The sequence below is a fragment of the Anolis sagrei genome, chromosome 3 (assembly GCF_037176765.1).
Source record: "Anolis sagrei isolate rAnoSag1 chromosome 3, rAnoSag1.mat, whole genome shotgun sequence".
Taxonomy (NCBI): domain Eukaryota; kingdom Metazoa; phylum Chordata; class Lepidosauria; order Squamata; family Dactyloidae; genus Anolis; species Anolis sagrei.
The window spans coordinates 233,802,558-233,818,620 of NC_090023.1; the positions used below are offsets into that span (position 1 = coordinate 233,802,558).

The following is a 16,063-nucleotide window of genomic DNA, read 5'->3' on the forward strand; positions in this document are numbered from 1 at the left end:
ATAGTGAAAAAGAGAGGGCTGAATGCACATGAGTTCATAGCATATAATATGAGCTCAGCTCAGAATAGAAGCATATAAATTAGTCTGTATTTTTTCTGGTCTGTATAACCTTCCCTATATATTTAATTCAGAGTTCAGACATGTTTATTATGTTTATGTTTATTTTTATTTTGTAGAATTACAATTGCCAACACCCTATGCTGCCCATTTTTGGAGGAATGTGTTGCAAACAAAAGAAAGGAGAGACTGGTATTCAAAGATAAGCTATCACAGTCTTACAGATTAGAAGGAGATACAGAAACTTGAGAAAGGTGTGTTACTTTGAATCCTTGCAAACTGCCTTCTGCCCCTCTCAGATGACACCCTTCCAGAATCCCAGAAGGGCTTCCGTCCCTCCAGAGGAACCGTGGACATGATCTTCACTGCAGAAGAGCTCCAAGAAAAATGCAGGGAACAAAATCAACCTCTATATATGGCATTCATTGACCTTGCAAAGGCATTCAACACAATGAATCACAGTGCTCTCAGGACCATTCTCCAAAAAATCGAGTACCCTAACAAATTTGTGAACATCCTGCAGCTCCTCCATGAGGACATGATGGCAACAGTCTTGGACAGCAGTGGCTCCCAAAGTGACCTATTTAAGGTGGAATCAGGTGTCAAACAGGGATGTGTTATTGCCCCAATTTTATTTTCCATCTTCATCGCTATGATACTTCATCTTGTTGACGGGAAGCTTCCCACCAGAGTGCAAATCATCTATCAGACAGATGGTAAGCTGTTTAACCTCAGCAGTCTAAGGTTACAACAACGTCTGTTATAGAACTCCAATATGCTGATGACAAAGTCATCTGTGCACATTCAGAAGGAGACCTACAAGCCACTCTAAACACATTCGCAGAAGCATATGAGAGGCTCAGCCTGTCATATGAACATCGAGAAAACCAAAGTGCTCTTCCAGCAGTCACCAGCCAATCCCTCACCAATGCCAGAAATACAGCTTAATGGTGTAACATTAGAAAATGTTGACCATTTCCGCTACCTTGGCAGCCACCTCTCCACAAAAGTCAACATTGACACTGAAATACAACACTGCCTGAGCTCTGCGAGTGCAGCGTTTTTCCGAATGAAGCAGAGAGTGTTTGAGGACCAGGACATCAATAGGGATACCAAGGTGTTTATTTATAAAGCTATTGTCCTCTCAACCCTGCTATATGCCTGCAAGATGTGGACTATCTACAGACGTCACATGCAACTCCTGGAACCATTCCATCATCACTGCCTCCAGAAAATCCTGCAAATCTCTTGGGAAGACAAGCAGACAAATGTCAGCATGCTGGAAGAAGCAAAGACCACCAGCACTGAAGTAATGGTCCTTTGCACACCAACTCCGCTGGACCGGCCATGTTGTCCGGATGCCTGACCACCGTCTCCCAAAGCAGTTGTTCTACTCTGAACTCAATAATGGAAAATGGAATGTTGGTGGGCAGGAAAAGAGATTTAAAGATGGGCTCAAAGCTAACCTTAAAAACTCTGGCATAGACACTGAGAACTGGGAAGCCCTGGCCCTTGAGTGCTCCAGCTGGAGGTCAGCTGTGACTAGCAGTGCTGCAGAATTTGAAGAGGATGAATGGAGGGCGAAAGAGAGAAATGTGCCAAGAGGAAGGCGCGTCAAGCCAACCCTAATCGGGACTATCTTCCACCTGGAAAACAATTCCCTCACTGTGGAAGAAGATGCAGATCAAGAATAGAGCTCCACAGTCACCTACGGACCCACTGCCAGTACACTGATCTTGGAAGACTATCCTACTCTGACAATGAGGGATCGCCTAAGCAAAGCACTTTGGGGGCTAGCTGCCCCCCCCCTCCAATGTCTCCTAATTCAAATAGCTATTGTAAAACTCTCCCTTGCTTGAAATGGTGCTACTCAATGCCAAGTTGATGAAATTGCTATCCAGGATGGAGTTTTGAATGAGCATGACAACTTGGCCCATATCATATCCCAGGTTGCATGGTGCTCAGAATGTAATCTTTTCAGCTTTGTCCATGGGGTTCTCTGTTTATCTGCAGGCAACACCAATCGGTGTTCCCTACTAGAGAGGTAGAACTATAGTGGTCTTTCAGGATGCCACCCCTTTAGCCATGTCCCCTATCTCACAGTCTACAGGGTTTGAGCAAGTGTTATTTGAAGGTAGGAAGCTTGAAGAAGTTAGGGTTCGGTTGTTGTGCCACATACATACTCCCTTCCTGAGCTAGCTAGAGTTAGCTTAGTGTGAAATTGGAGTCCCCTTCATTTGAGGCACTGCAAAACATCAAGATTCGATGGACTTTATTGCATGTGGTAGGCAAACCTGCCTTGAAGCTGGACAGTCACTTTTGGTGATGGTCCCAATCGCTCAATACATTGCGTTTCCTGCTGATGGTCTGCTTCCTCTCTGTGATTGACTCATCTCCAGCTATTGTTGAGTAAAACCCATCAATAACTGGCCATCCCACAATGTTCCCATTACACAAGTGCACAATGTTTCCTTGTGCAATGGGTACATTTCGTTTTGGTGCCAGCATGCTGGAGATGGAATACTCTTCCTGTCCCACTCTCCCCTTCGTGAGTGGTTTATTTAATATTTTAATGTAATAGTTGGGTGTTTTTTGTTTTTGTTTTGCTTATCTGTGCTGTAAGTGTGAAATTGCTATATGTATGTGTGTGCATGTTTATAGCAATTTCTCACAGGGTATGAAGGTATGCAGAAGTATAATCACAGGATCACAGATTGGCAGTTAGGCACAATTGTGCAATTGAAAAGAGTTGTGATAATGAGAGTGACCAACTCTTTTGATGATTGAATGACTGCCATGAAATAGCAGTTTTGTGCAGCAAAGTCCTATGGCCATCTTATTTAGTTAAGGTAAAAACAACGCCCTCTTCAAAATAAGTGACATTATTTCGTGGTGAATAACAACATGGGAGGGTAATTGTGTTATCCATTTCAAGGCAATGGCAAAAGTCATTATTAGCCATGCAATTAATACCTTGCAAATAATATCATTACATACAACACATTACTTTCATGTTTTGTTTGGGCATTACTTATAGAGATTAACCAAGCCGTTATTTTTGTAGTATAGTAAACTCAATTTTTTACATACTTTCTTAAGGTGTGAAAAGAGAACTATACAACTATAATTCTCTCTAAATTGCTAGTGTAACTCTATGCTGTGGGGTGAGTGAATAATTCATGTAATAAAGAAGAACTTGGTGTCAGACAATTCGCTTTCAAAATATACTTCATGCCAAAATAATTGTTAATTGGTGGTGGTGATGCATAGCTTTTAATATTAATCACAAGATCTTCGAGAATTTCCCAAGAGAAAAAGCGACTGGAAGATTCTCAGTGCTAAAAACTCACCCTTCTTCAGCATAAGCAAATCTAATTGCCTTGTTTTTGTGTAGACCCAAAGAGTGCTCAGGATTATTCACTCTGAGCTTCTGAAGAATAAAATATGCCAGGGACATGTGCTGTTTTGACAGACATTACATTTACATATGGCTCAATTTGTGTCTGCCCAACTTTAATGCAAAAATAACGGTGCACAATTGTTTTCACATATGGAGAACAAAACAGATAGTGAAGTGTCATATTTATTCCCAGTGCTATTTCCTCTTTTAGTATGGCTTTCCTGGTGTACAAATGGAACCAAAATCAGAATCAATTTTTGATAAACACTTCTGTTGCACCTAATATTGGAAAATGTTCGAGTATTTTAAAAATCTCCGTGCTGACTGTTGAAGGGAACACAAGAAATTGGCCAAAATGAGGATGCAGACAGGTGTCACATTTGTATTTTAGCTCTTCGTGTCTCAACTATCAGCCTTCAGAGACACCCCAACTGGCAAGTTTTGCCACCCATTCCCACCAGTCCAGGAAACATCTGGGTAAATGGAATCTCCTCCCAAAGAAAAAATGGCCTCAACCTCACTCTGTCTTGCATACCCTCCAAGGAGTGGATAGATGAAAATACAGACATGTCAGGTCAACATGCTGGGATGGGCAAAACTCTGGGTGCATCTACACTGTAGAATAAACACAAGTTGACACCATGCATCTCCTAGACATAAAATGGCTCTGGGTGCATAAAATCATGGCAAAAAACCCCACCCCAGATGGCATTGGGGGGGGGGGCATTATATTTTCATTGGGGAGGAGGAGGAATAGAGTGTAGGAATAGAGTATCACAAAGTTTTAGGAATAGAGTATCACCAAGTTATCCTGGGATCCTAATGTGCCCCTCTCATTTCCATGATTGCTCATCCCTGACACACTGGTAATGTATACTCTACACATTTGTGCAAGAATGTCATGAGTATTCAAACTTTTGTGACCTTTTTTCAAATGCTTGAGAGCAGCTGTGAACTGAAGAGAGATTATCTCACTTCAGTGTCAGCAGTTCAGTATACACCTGTCCTCATTATTATGCAGAAAGAGTTAGTTTTCCCCAAGCAGAGGAGCCTGGTAGTGTAGAGCAAATATCAGAAAAAGCCCCCTGAGCATTCACCTTCAATGGAAGACAGATTTCTCTGTTCACAGTAGTCTGTCTTGCACTCCCAAAAAGCTTCCTGCCCTTGGGTGAAATGGAAAAGGCCGTCCAGTGACTGGTATTGATTCAACTCTCCCCTGGTCACCATGGGAATGGGATAGATGTCACCTTATCCTTTGCCTCAAGCAAACCAATGTTTTGTGCTGGTCCAGGTACATTCAAAACAAATGCAGAAATGCTTTCAGGTAAATAATTTTGTGTGTGGCTTAGAGAACCCTGTTTTCTTCGGGGATTCATGGGGTGCGGTCAGTATAGCTTGGGAGTAATCAATGTTATTGTTAAGGTTACAAGAGCGCAACAATTGAAAAACAATTAAGTTTTTCAAAGAACTTAATGGCTGGCATGGCATTGCATCAATGGTATACACATACAACCTTACACTAGCAATGAGTATTTAGGTCATGCAGAGGCTGAAATTCACTTCCTCCTTCAGCAACAACAAAAGAAGTAACTGTTCTTAGCATTGAGTCACTGTAGCATCCTGACACAGATTTCCTGTGGCTGGTGAGTCAAACAATGTGTCTGGCTATGTCCCTGTATTTATGCCACACATTTTGATCATAATGATGACCTTAGAAATGTCTTCTCTGACAGATATTTAAATTATTATCCCTACACATTCACACATTTACGTATTCACAAAAAAAATTCTACAGTGATGCACAAAGAAGAAGAAAAGAAACATAAGTTATTAGAGAATGCAATGGAGCCCCCAGTGGCGCAGTGGGTTAAACCCCTGTGCCAGAAGGACTAAAGACCGACAGGTCACAGGTTCGAATCCAGGGAGAGGCAGATGAGCTCCCTCTATCCGCTCCAGCTCCTCATGCGGGGACATGAGAGAAGCCTCCCACAAGGATGATAAAAACATCAAATCATCCAGGCTTCCCCTGGGCAACGTCCTTTCAGACGGCCAATTCTCTCACACCAGAAGTGACTTGCAGTTTCTCAAGTCGCTCCTGACACGACAAAAAAAAAGAGAATGCAATTGTTAGGATGGTCATGAATGTCAAACATTCTGAATATACTTGAGTATACGCCTAGTTTTCAGCATGTTTTCAGCTGAAAAAGGCCCCCTTGGCTTATACTCGAGTGAGGGTCCTGACAAGAAGGTGTGGGGCTGAAAGAAGCCCTTTGTAGACTGTCTATCAGCTGCATGGCTCCTCCTCTTTCAGCACAGCTACCCACCTGGATCTCTGTGCCAGGAGAGGAGAGGAAGGTGCACAGCCTCTCCTCTCGGCACAGCAACCCAGCTGTGAAATTTTATTGGTATCTATTTTTATTTTGGAATTTACCAGTAGCTGCTGCGTTTTCCACCCTAGGCTTATACTCAAGTCAATAAGTTTTCCCAGTTTTTTTGTGGTAAAATTATGTGCCTCGGCTTATATTCAGATTGGCTTATATTCAAGTATATACGGCACTATCAAAATACTTTGTGCATTGCATTGATTGTCTATTTTTTCCAATGGTAGCCTCAAGGGTACAATTTTATCACTTGTCACCCATATCACATTAATGGAAATAATAGAGAGGGACATTTTAGTAGTAGCTCTACATTTTTGGACTTTCCAGGAAATATATATTTTTTCTTTTAATTGTTGGTTTTACACTAGCAAAGTTTTAGCGGTTGCTGATTTATTATACTGTTTAATTTACTGTCTTTTAAAAGCTTTTTAATGGGAAAAATAAAAGGATTAATGTCTTTTCATGTTTTGATTGTCATAACCTTACACAGAAATATATTTAACTAAACAATCACAACAATCTTACCTGCCTAATCATTGTCATCGTGAAATTTCATTCTGAGTTTTTAATGTTATTATAGATGTTTCTTGTCAGCACCTATCAAAGAACAATGTCTGAGAATTAATGCTTGAGAACTTAATGATTTTTTTGGGAAATTATTATTACCAGTGGCATTTCTAGGTTTGCTCTGATGACAGGCAATTGGCTTGTAGATCTGCAGGTTCCACAAGTGTAATCTCATCGCATGATTTCCTAGGCTTCAGCTTTCTTAAAAACTGAAATCAAATCAACCCAACCTTTAGGAACTGACAATGTTAATAGAAAAACAAGTCATGGATGATGGGGGAAGACAAATGTCAGGGAACACTAGGGCAGATATATTTAAATGTTTAAATATGAGTGTACCTTTCTTTCTCATCTTAGAAGCATCTGTTCAAACAGTTTCTGGACTCAAATGTTACAAGGGATATGATTTTTCACATTTAAACTGCAAGTGATGCCATTATGAGAGAACATCCAGAGCTTCTCTGAGCCTGGTTGCTAAGTAGCCAGTGTTTATCACTTTCACTGAAGCTGGAACTTTCACATCCAAAGGTTTTCACTGTCTTTTATAGAGAGCTATGGAAGATCTCTCGTTTTAATTAGAGAACCAGTGCTTATGTCATTAGTTACATTTTGTTCCAGATTCTTAAGCTGGTTGAACAAGTTCAACATAATAGAACAAGAACTAATAGCCTAAATGACACTATGAGAGGATTTTTCCAGACATATGACTAGAGCAGGACTAGGGAACCATGTCAAGGTTGAATGGGACACATTCCCAATACTGCAGCCCCTCCATGGGACAGAGAGACAAGGTTAGGTATATTATTACACCCCCAGATGTTATTGGATGTCTGACCACCAGGAGGATCTTACCTGTTTACTTAGAGTAGCACTAGCAAGATAAGTAAGTCCTAGGATAAAGCAATTCCTTCTGTATCTTCCTAATTGAGATTATCTTATTGTTTCAATAAGAGTGAGGAGAAGGAGGATGAGAGGAAGAAGAAGAAGAGGAGGAGGAAGAAGAAGTCATCCAGCATGATTTTGTGGTCAACTCATGACATGAAAGTGCACTGGAAGACCTAGAGACTCCTAGAGAGGTGGTTCTCTCAGGTAAAGTGTGTTTTTTAAATTTACTTACAGTTTTTCCACTTTCATAGGGATTCTATGCAGATGAGATTAATATGTTTTCTCTGGGAATCATTAGGTGTTCCAGCATGATTCTGTGGCCAGCCTCTGCTATAGAGTTGCATTAGAAGACCTAGAGATTCCAAGGCATTTGCAGGTTTTTCAGGAAGAAGTTGACCATAGAGTCATGCTAAAGGATCTAAGGATTCTTAGGGAGGTGGTCATATCACCTAAACATATAGTGGGTTTTTAATTTTTTTTTTACAGTTTTCCTACTTTTGTGGTGTTCTTATGCTCCTAACACCAGCAAATATGGACTGTAAATGACTTTTGAGAGCCCTTTCAAAACTGAAATTCTATGTTTTTGTTTCTGTATCTTTTTTATTTCCCTACTTCTGGTGGCCCTAAGGTGAACCTATTACAGGTTTTTCTTGGCAAGAGGGAATTTGCTCTTGCTCATATTGTCCCTGAGACTGAGATAATATCACTTGCCCAAGGTCTCCCAGTGGGCTTCCATGGCTGAATCCAAAGTGTGGTCTACAGAATCCTAGTCCATCATTCTGCTCTTACTATGTTCTATAATTCTATAATTTTGCTTAGGTAGAAGGTCTTGAGACCACATCATGATGCAGTGACATCCAAATTCTGCTGAAAGAAATTTGCAGGCAGAGCAATGATCAGTTTTAGAGGTATATTAGAGATGTTGCAATTGCTTTTTTTTCTGAGCTCCCCTGTTTGCTGAATTCTGTGATGGTATGAGCCAAGTGAAGCTGTGCTTGTAGCTATCACAGTTTGTTCACAGTATGAGCAGAGCTTTTTAAAACTGTACCACTTTGAAAACAAGTTTTATTATATACATTAAAAAACCAAAAAGAATGTTATTATTTTATTTCTTACCCACCTCTCCCTGCGGATCAAGATGGGTTATAATACAATTTTGAAAACATAACAATGCAAAAATTAAAAAAATACATATTTCCATAAATATTATCCAGGCAGAGGCCAAAAAGGAGCACTAGATAGAGAAGGATAGTCCATTTCAAGGCGGGGAGGGGATGGCATGAAGGAGGAAAACCATTTCCCCCATTTTTGCCCCACTTCTCATTTAATAAATAAGGGTTGTTTCCATGACAGAGACATGGGTAGGGGAAATAACAGGAAAACAGGGGTAAATGGTTTTACTCCTTCAAACCTCCCTCCTCTCCCCCCAAAATGGACTATCCATCTATTTCTAGTGCTCCCTTTTGGCCTCTGCCCAGATAACAGAACAGTACACACACAGAAAATCAGAAAATGAGAAAAATAATATTAGCAAAAATTTAATTCATAGTTAGAAATGTGCTTCTTTCTGTTTCAATAAGCAGGGAGGAGAGCAAGAGGAAAAGAAGAAAAGGCAGGGGAGATGGAGGAGGAGAATCAGGAATCATCACTACTTATATTATATGATACCAATGCCAAATGTTAGGGTTTTCAGATACAGTATAATATTTGCTGTCTCTTATTGCCTTTTGGTCACAGGATCTACTAAGATGGCTTTCCAGAATTTTAGAGGATGTTTCAGAGGATGACAAAAATGTTATTATACTAATAAAAAGAAATAAAAGAAAATGAATCAAAATTATCCAGATGCTGCTTTCCTTTCACATGTTTTAATTTACTTGTCAGCTTTTCTAATATGACAATTGTCAGTTGTGCTGAATGAGTCCATTCAGAGTTTGCCATCAGACAATTTCATCCTTGACTGCAATAAGGAAACGTCCATCTAAATATTCATTGATGTTTAGGTTGCTTGTTTTGTCTGGTAGCAATTATTCTCCTTGGGGAAATATATTTTTGTTTGTCATATGTGAAAGAAAAACTATTTTCTTCCCAAAAGATTTTACCATAGGACATCCTAACCACATTTGTTTAAGGAATCATTTTTTATTACTTCTTCTCCAACAAGCTTGAAATATATTTTTTTCAAATTTATTTATTTAACATGCATCCTGAACTTTTTCCCAGCATAGGGTTTAAGACAGTGCACATCTAAAAGAAACAGTACACTTGTTGGTGTTGTTTTTTAAAATCTTAATACAAAACTTTGATTTGGATAGCTCAAATTAAAGACACAAGTTACATAGATTTTAAAACACAATAAATTAAAAACACTACAAGCCCCCCCCCCTCCTCCACTGAAAGCTTTATGTGTGACAACATATTAAAAACCAAATGCCTCCTTAAACAAAAGATATTTAACTGTTAATGGAAACACAATGGTGAGGAGAGCAACCAAACCTCCTGGATAAGGGAGTTTGACAATTTAAGAGCAGCTCTGTCTCATGTCCTCACCAAATGAACCTGTGATGGTGGTGGAACCAAGACCAAGCATTCTCCTTCAGATCTTAGAATTTCATCCCATTAGTGGCAGGAAAATGGGGAAAAGTGGGGGAAGCATCTTACTCCATTCCCTCCCATCAAGGTCCATCGTCTGGGATAGTTAGTTATCCTATGTCCTTTCCCCATCATTTCCCTGTTTCCCCATCATTTTCCTGCCCCTCCCCCAGTTTGGAGTCAGGTAGCACTTAACTCTTGAAAATATATTCTGGGCTCTGTTTTCATGCACTTCAGAAATGGAGTCCCACCAAAAGTACCCTAGGTCATGTGATGGTTCCATGGTACTCCGTTGCCGAAGCATGTGGAAACAGAGCCTAGACTGCATCTTTCACCTCTGCCGGATCTTCCTACCTCACCAAAGGTGGTCAAGGATGCTCCATTAACCTAATAAAACTTGTTTTTTCACCAATTCCTCCTTTTAAAAAGATGATTCTACCAAGTAACTGAAGCCATCTCCAATATGTCCCTATTCTCCTTCAGGTTTTATTAGTAGAATCTGGAAACACTGGGGAAATGAGATGACAATCAGCATGGCCACCAGGATTCTGGAAGTTGTAATCTCAAAAAATAACTTTGCCAAACTCTGGTTAGGAGAATGTTGGCAGTGAGGGTTAGGAGAGAACAGTGAATGCAAGGCCTGAGAGTTCAGAGGTGTGAGCACTCATATGCCTGTAAATGGAAATGGATACAAAACCACTCCTTTGCACTCAGAGCAGACTAAAAGCTACTTTGAAGGAGATGCTCAAGCAATCAGGAACGGTTACCTTAAATCAGATACTTGGTGTTTATAATGAGTTATTGCATTTTTAGATTTTGCAAAAAATGTTTAAACTTCCTCTGTGAGCTAAATGGCAATGTGTATACCTTAAACATTTGTTATAATCCAGATTTGGCCGTACAGCTTTAAGCGTATCCAAGATTCCCTTTATATTCGAGACTTTTATTGAGGCCAACCAAGCAATTTATAAATATTCATTTCTGCTATCTATAAATAAATATGACACACAAGGTTTACAGCCAGAATAAAAAGACAATTTGAATATTCAAGTCTGCCTATACAATGGCCATTGGTTTTAACATGTGTAACTAGTATGGCTATATCTAACAATATCTCATACACCAGAAATTTGGATACACACCACCCTCCATATTAATGGATTCTGGATCCACAGATTTAATCATCCACAGCTTGAAAATATTTTTAATTTTTTTTTAAAAAAAGCAAACCTTGATTTTATCATTTAAATAAAGGACACACTTTTATTATGCCATTGTATATAATAGGATTTGAGCATCCACAGATTTGATATCCACAGGAATCAAACTCCAGAGGATACTGTATCATCCACAGCTTGACCCCAAGGTCCCACTGTATATTCTTCAGCATAACATCTATTTAATAAAATGCTATGCATTCCTAGTATTTGTCGTTTGGTGAGGCACCAGCATTTTTTCTTGTGATTCTATAGCATTGAGTCATGGCAGTTAAAGTGGTGTCAAATTGCATTCTGTGTACAGTGTAGATACTCCCCAATTAACAAATGTTGGAAATGTGATGTTGTTGATGCTTCTTTAAAGTATATGTTTTGGAGTTACTCCTTAGTAGCTACATTTGGGATGGAAGTATTCACGTGGTTAGATTTGGTATTGGAAAATTCATTGGCATTCATTGTGATCCAATGCACAAAAGTGCTTGCAACATTTGAAATAATGATGTATAGATGAAGTTTACAAATTGGCTTGTATTTGGATATTTAATGAGGTTTTACAGACACAACTGGAACAATATTGTCATGTAACTGAGGACCCTTTAAAGCAGACATGGGCAAATTTTCTAACTTGGGGACCATATGGTAGCACTCCCTGCTAGGAAGACTGGAAGGGAGAAAGGAAGCAAGGGAAGGAGGAAGGAAAGAGAGAAGGAAGAAAGGGAGGAAGAAAAGGAAGGATGGAAGGAGAAAGAGGGAAAGAGGGAGAAAGGGAGGGAGGAAAGAAGGAAGGAAAGACAAAAGGGAAGAAAGGATAAAATTTGGAAGGGAAGGATGGAAGGAAGGGAGGAAGAGAAGGATGGATGGATGGATGGATGGATGGGAAGGATGAAGGAAGGAAGGAAAGGATGGGGGAAGGGAAAGGTAAAGGAAAGAGACAAGGAAAGAAGGACAAAAGGGTGAAGGGAAGAATGGAAGAAGAAAGAGGGGAGAGGGAGGAAAGAGGCAAGGAAGGAAGGACAAAAAGGCGGAAGGGAAGAATGTAAGGAGAAAGAGGGAGGGAGAAGAGGGAGATAAGGAAGGAAAGATAAAAAGAAAGGACAAAAAGGTGGAAGAGAAGGAAGGAAGGAAGGGAGGGAGGGAGGGAGGGAGGGAGGGAGGGAAGGAGGGAAGGATGAAAGAGTGGAAGGGAATGGAGGGAGGGAAAAAGAGGAAGGGGAGGAAGGAAAGAGAGAAGGAAGGAAAGACAAAAGGGAAGGAAGGAAGGAGAAAGAGAGAGGGGGGAAGGAAAGAAGGATGAAAAGGTGAAAGGGAAGGAAGGAAGGAGGGAGGGAGGAAAGAGAGGAAGGACAAAGGGGTTGAAGGGAAGGAGAAAGAGGGAGGGAAGAAAAGGGAGAAGGAAGGAAGTATAGGATGGTGAGAGAGAGGACAGCCTGAGAAGAGCCCAAGGGTCTGCATCCAACCCCTGGGCCTGGGTTTGCCCATACCTGCTTTAGAATATAACTTCTTTTTTAAAGTAATGGTGGGACAGTATTCTGCATATCAGAGCATTATGCTACAGCTGCTCATGTATGGATGCTTTCACTATGTTATTATTTTGTAATTTTCCAAGCTCTGATTTTCAGCCTGGTTTCATTCTCCTTTCAGGTGAACAAAGGGATGAAGATGTGATGGTTCAATTTTTGGAAAAGTAGGCAGGAAACCAGAATGAAAGCAGAAGATTCACTGAGGAGGGAGAAAGAGTCTGGGAGATAAAACTTTGTTCCAAACCTTTGCACTACAGGATGTTTAACGAAATGTGAGCTTTTGTGTGGAAATAAAAGGAAGGAAAGAAACACCTGACAAGTGACAGATTGCAGCATAGTGTTTGTAGAACTCACCTTAAGCTACCCACACAGCTTCAATTACATTTCCATTAAAAGAACCCTTTTCATTGATATCTCTGCACTGTTCTTGAAATGCTCCATTCAGATCAAGGCCCCTATGTTTATGTGGCAATCTCATCACATTGGCCTAAGGTAGCTGAGAAACCTTTAAACTAGCCCCAAGGGGCTAAGACCAGAAGAAGAAGCCTCTCTAGCTGAAGTAAAATGGATTCATCTTTATCCCAGTTTGCCTATTTCAATGCAGAATGTGCTTTCTTTGTGCACTCGCAGGGACTGTTATTGCCAAATTAAATTAAAGTGAGTCAACATTGTTTTGTTTTCCATGAATGTCTTCATCTGTTTGATAAAATAGTTCCCTAAAGGTAGGGTCTCTTTGCTTTGTTTCTTAAATAGAAAGCAAGAAGCAATGTGTGTGTTTGCCTGTGTGTCGTGATGATATCCATTTGCCTAATGCAGCAGAGCAAGGCAAGTTCTTCATGGTGTGAGGTCCTCTAAACACTCTCAATTTCAACTGAAGATGAAAGCCATGAGAGATGTTGGGAGTTCAGTGCTGAACTGCTCCTTTTTATTTTGTTTTAATTTGCCTTCAGTTTTCATTTCAGTCTCTTTCTGCTCATTAAAGAAATTCTTACTCTTCAAATAAAATGTCCCCATTTCTGTTATATCAATGTGCTCTTTAGAAAAGGGGAATGAGGCAGAATCAAGGCATATGTTCAGCGTGCTCCTCTCACTATTCATAATCTACAGCAAAGACTGGTAACTGTGACATCCTATCTCCAAATCATGGTCACAGCAATTGTGTGTCATAGCTCTGCGGTTTCCTGACTTTAATTTAGATCAGAATGAGCAACTTCTTATGGTTGGCGGTCACACCGGATACACAGCACTTTATTTTAAAGCAATTGTCTCTGGCTGTCTGTTCTCTTATTCCAGTGGTTCCCAACTTCTTTTTTTCCAACCAGGGACCACTTGACCAGGGACAACTTTGACTAGGGACCATTTAACCAGGAACCACTCTCCAACATTAGTACCAAAAGAGTTACAAATCAGTTTTTGGTCAACTTTAGATTCAGTTTGGGGTACTGATTCAGAAAATTGCATTGGATAGACCACAGCAGCTCTAGTTTATGATACAGAAAATATGCCATGGTCAATGACAGGGAAGGAATAGCAGGCAGTGCAAAAGGAGCTGAAATAAAATAAAATAAAGAGGAAGGAGGCTTGTGGACCAGTTTTTCATCCTTGTGGCCCACTGGTGGTCCATGGCCCACAGGTTAAGAACCATTGTCTTATTCAAAAAGTTAATGATTGAAGGGTTGTTTAGTGCATATTAGGCATGTGTGATGCTTTTGTTTCATTTCTAACGTGTTTCTAAAGTATTGTTAGTAAAAATGTTGTTATTATAACGAGAGTAACAAAATTTTATTACTTTTTCATTATAGTAATTGAGCAAGTGGGTAAACTTCAGGGGCTCCTTTCTCCCTCATTTTTAAACTTGCTACAATGGTAGGACACATTTACCACTGTTAGCCCATCAAGTTTCAGAATGTTTCACTTATCCATGGATTTTGGGGAATTGTTTTTATAAACTTTTTTTAAAAAAATCTACAAGAGCTATCTCTTTGAGTTTTCTATACAATGACACAAGATAACAGAAATATTCATACATCTACTGATTTTAGGGATTTTTTAGTTTTGACAAAAACTTTTTTTAAGCCACAAGAGCCATCCCCTTGAATGTCTCTCAAATTAACCAACAGAACTTTCATTTAGGGATTTCTTCCCAGCCCAGCACATATATTTACTTACAAGAAGTATCAGTCAGTCCTCCTCTTTGCAGATTCAATGATTTATTGAATCTGGCTGGCTGCTGATATGAAGGAACAATCTCTCTCCCACCTCAATGAGACTGCTGCTGAACAGAATTCTGGGAAATGTAGTTTAGAGCAGCCCCTTTTGGATTCTATGGTTCCTTGCCTTCCCAAACTACACTTCCCAGAATCCTGTGCTTTCTCAGCCTCTTTCCCAGCAAACTCTGCTTTCTCCCTGCTATTTCCCTCTTCTAATGGTACGAGACCATTAATTTAAAAAGGAATGGCAGCCTTTTTGACTTTGCTTTGCTTCCTTGCACTAAAAATGAAACTGACTTTGGGAGACTTTCAAGATTTACAAAATGCAAATGAAAAAGTATTGGGTAAGTTTTGATTCTTAAGTTTTTGGCATGGGCCATAGTTGAGCATCAGATATCACATCATAAGTACAAATTTAAGAAATTTGATACGACTTACGACGACTAATGAAAAAATGGCATACCCCTAGTACATATAATAAAACATTTGGATTTGTTGAAAGTGATTATTTTAAATAAGAAACTGAATACATAATTAAAAGTATAAACATTACAATCTTAGCAATTTTCATTAGGTTACTCATAAAAGTCGATGTTGTTATTGGTGCTGCTACTGCTGCTGCTATTGTTATGTGCCTTCAAGCCATGGTGGTACAATGGGTTAAACCTTTATTATTATTTCCAGTCTTTCTACCCTGTCCTTCTCAACTCCCAGAGGGGGAATCAGGACAGCTTACACTCAGCAGCAATTTGATGTAGCAACATACAAACAAATATAACAACATAACAACAATGTAAAACAATAGATAAAACATTAATTAAAACAATTAAAAATATTGTTCTGGCTGAACTGCTGACCTAAAGCAATTAAAAACATTGTCCTGGCTGAACTGCTAACCTGAAGATTGGCAGTTCAAATCCATGAGACGGGGTGAGCTCCTGTCCATCAGCTCCAGTTTCCCATGCAGGAATATGAGAGAAGCTTCCCACGGGATGGTAACACATCCGGGCACCTCCCGGGCAATGTCTCTGCAGATGGTCAATTCTCTCACATGAGAAGTGACTTGCAGTTTCTCAAGTCACTTCTGAAAACCTTACGTTAAACCAAACTTATCACAGAGTTTTCTTGACATGACTTGTTTGACAGAAGTTTAGCCTTGCCATCCTCTGAGACTGTGTTGCCTCAGGTCTCCCTGTGGGTTTCATGTCTTAGCAGTGATTCAAACCCTGGACTC

General features: G+C 39.8%; 1 long non-coding RNA gene across 1 annotated transcript; it reads left to right on the plus strand.

The window, feature by feature from the left end:
* Positions 1-4,742: 4,742 nt before the first annotated feature.
* On the plus strand, positions 4,743-13,339 carry LOC137096658 (uncharacterized). The gene is made up of 3 exons (XR_010909596.1): positions 4,743-4,781; positions 7,357-7,494; positions 12,741-13,339. It is a non-coding gene; the product is annotated as an uncharacterized lncRNA (long non-coding RNA).
* Positions 13,340-16,063: the final 2,724 nt, after the last annotated feature.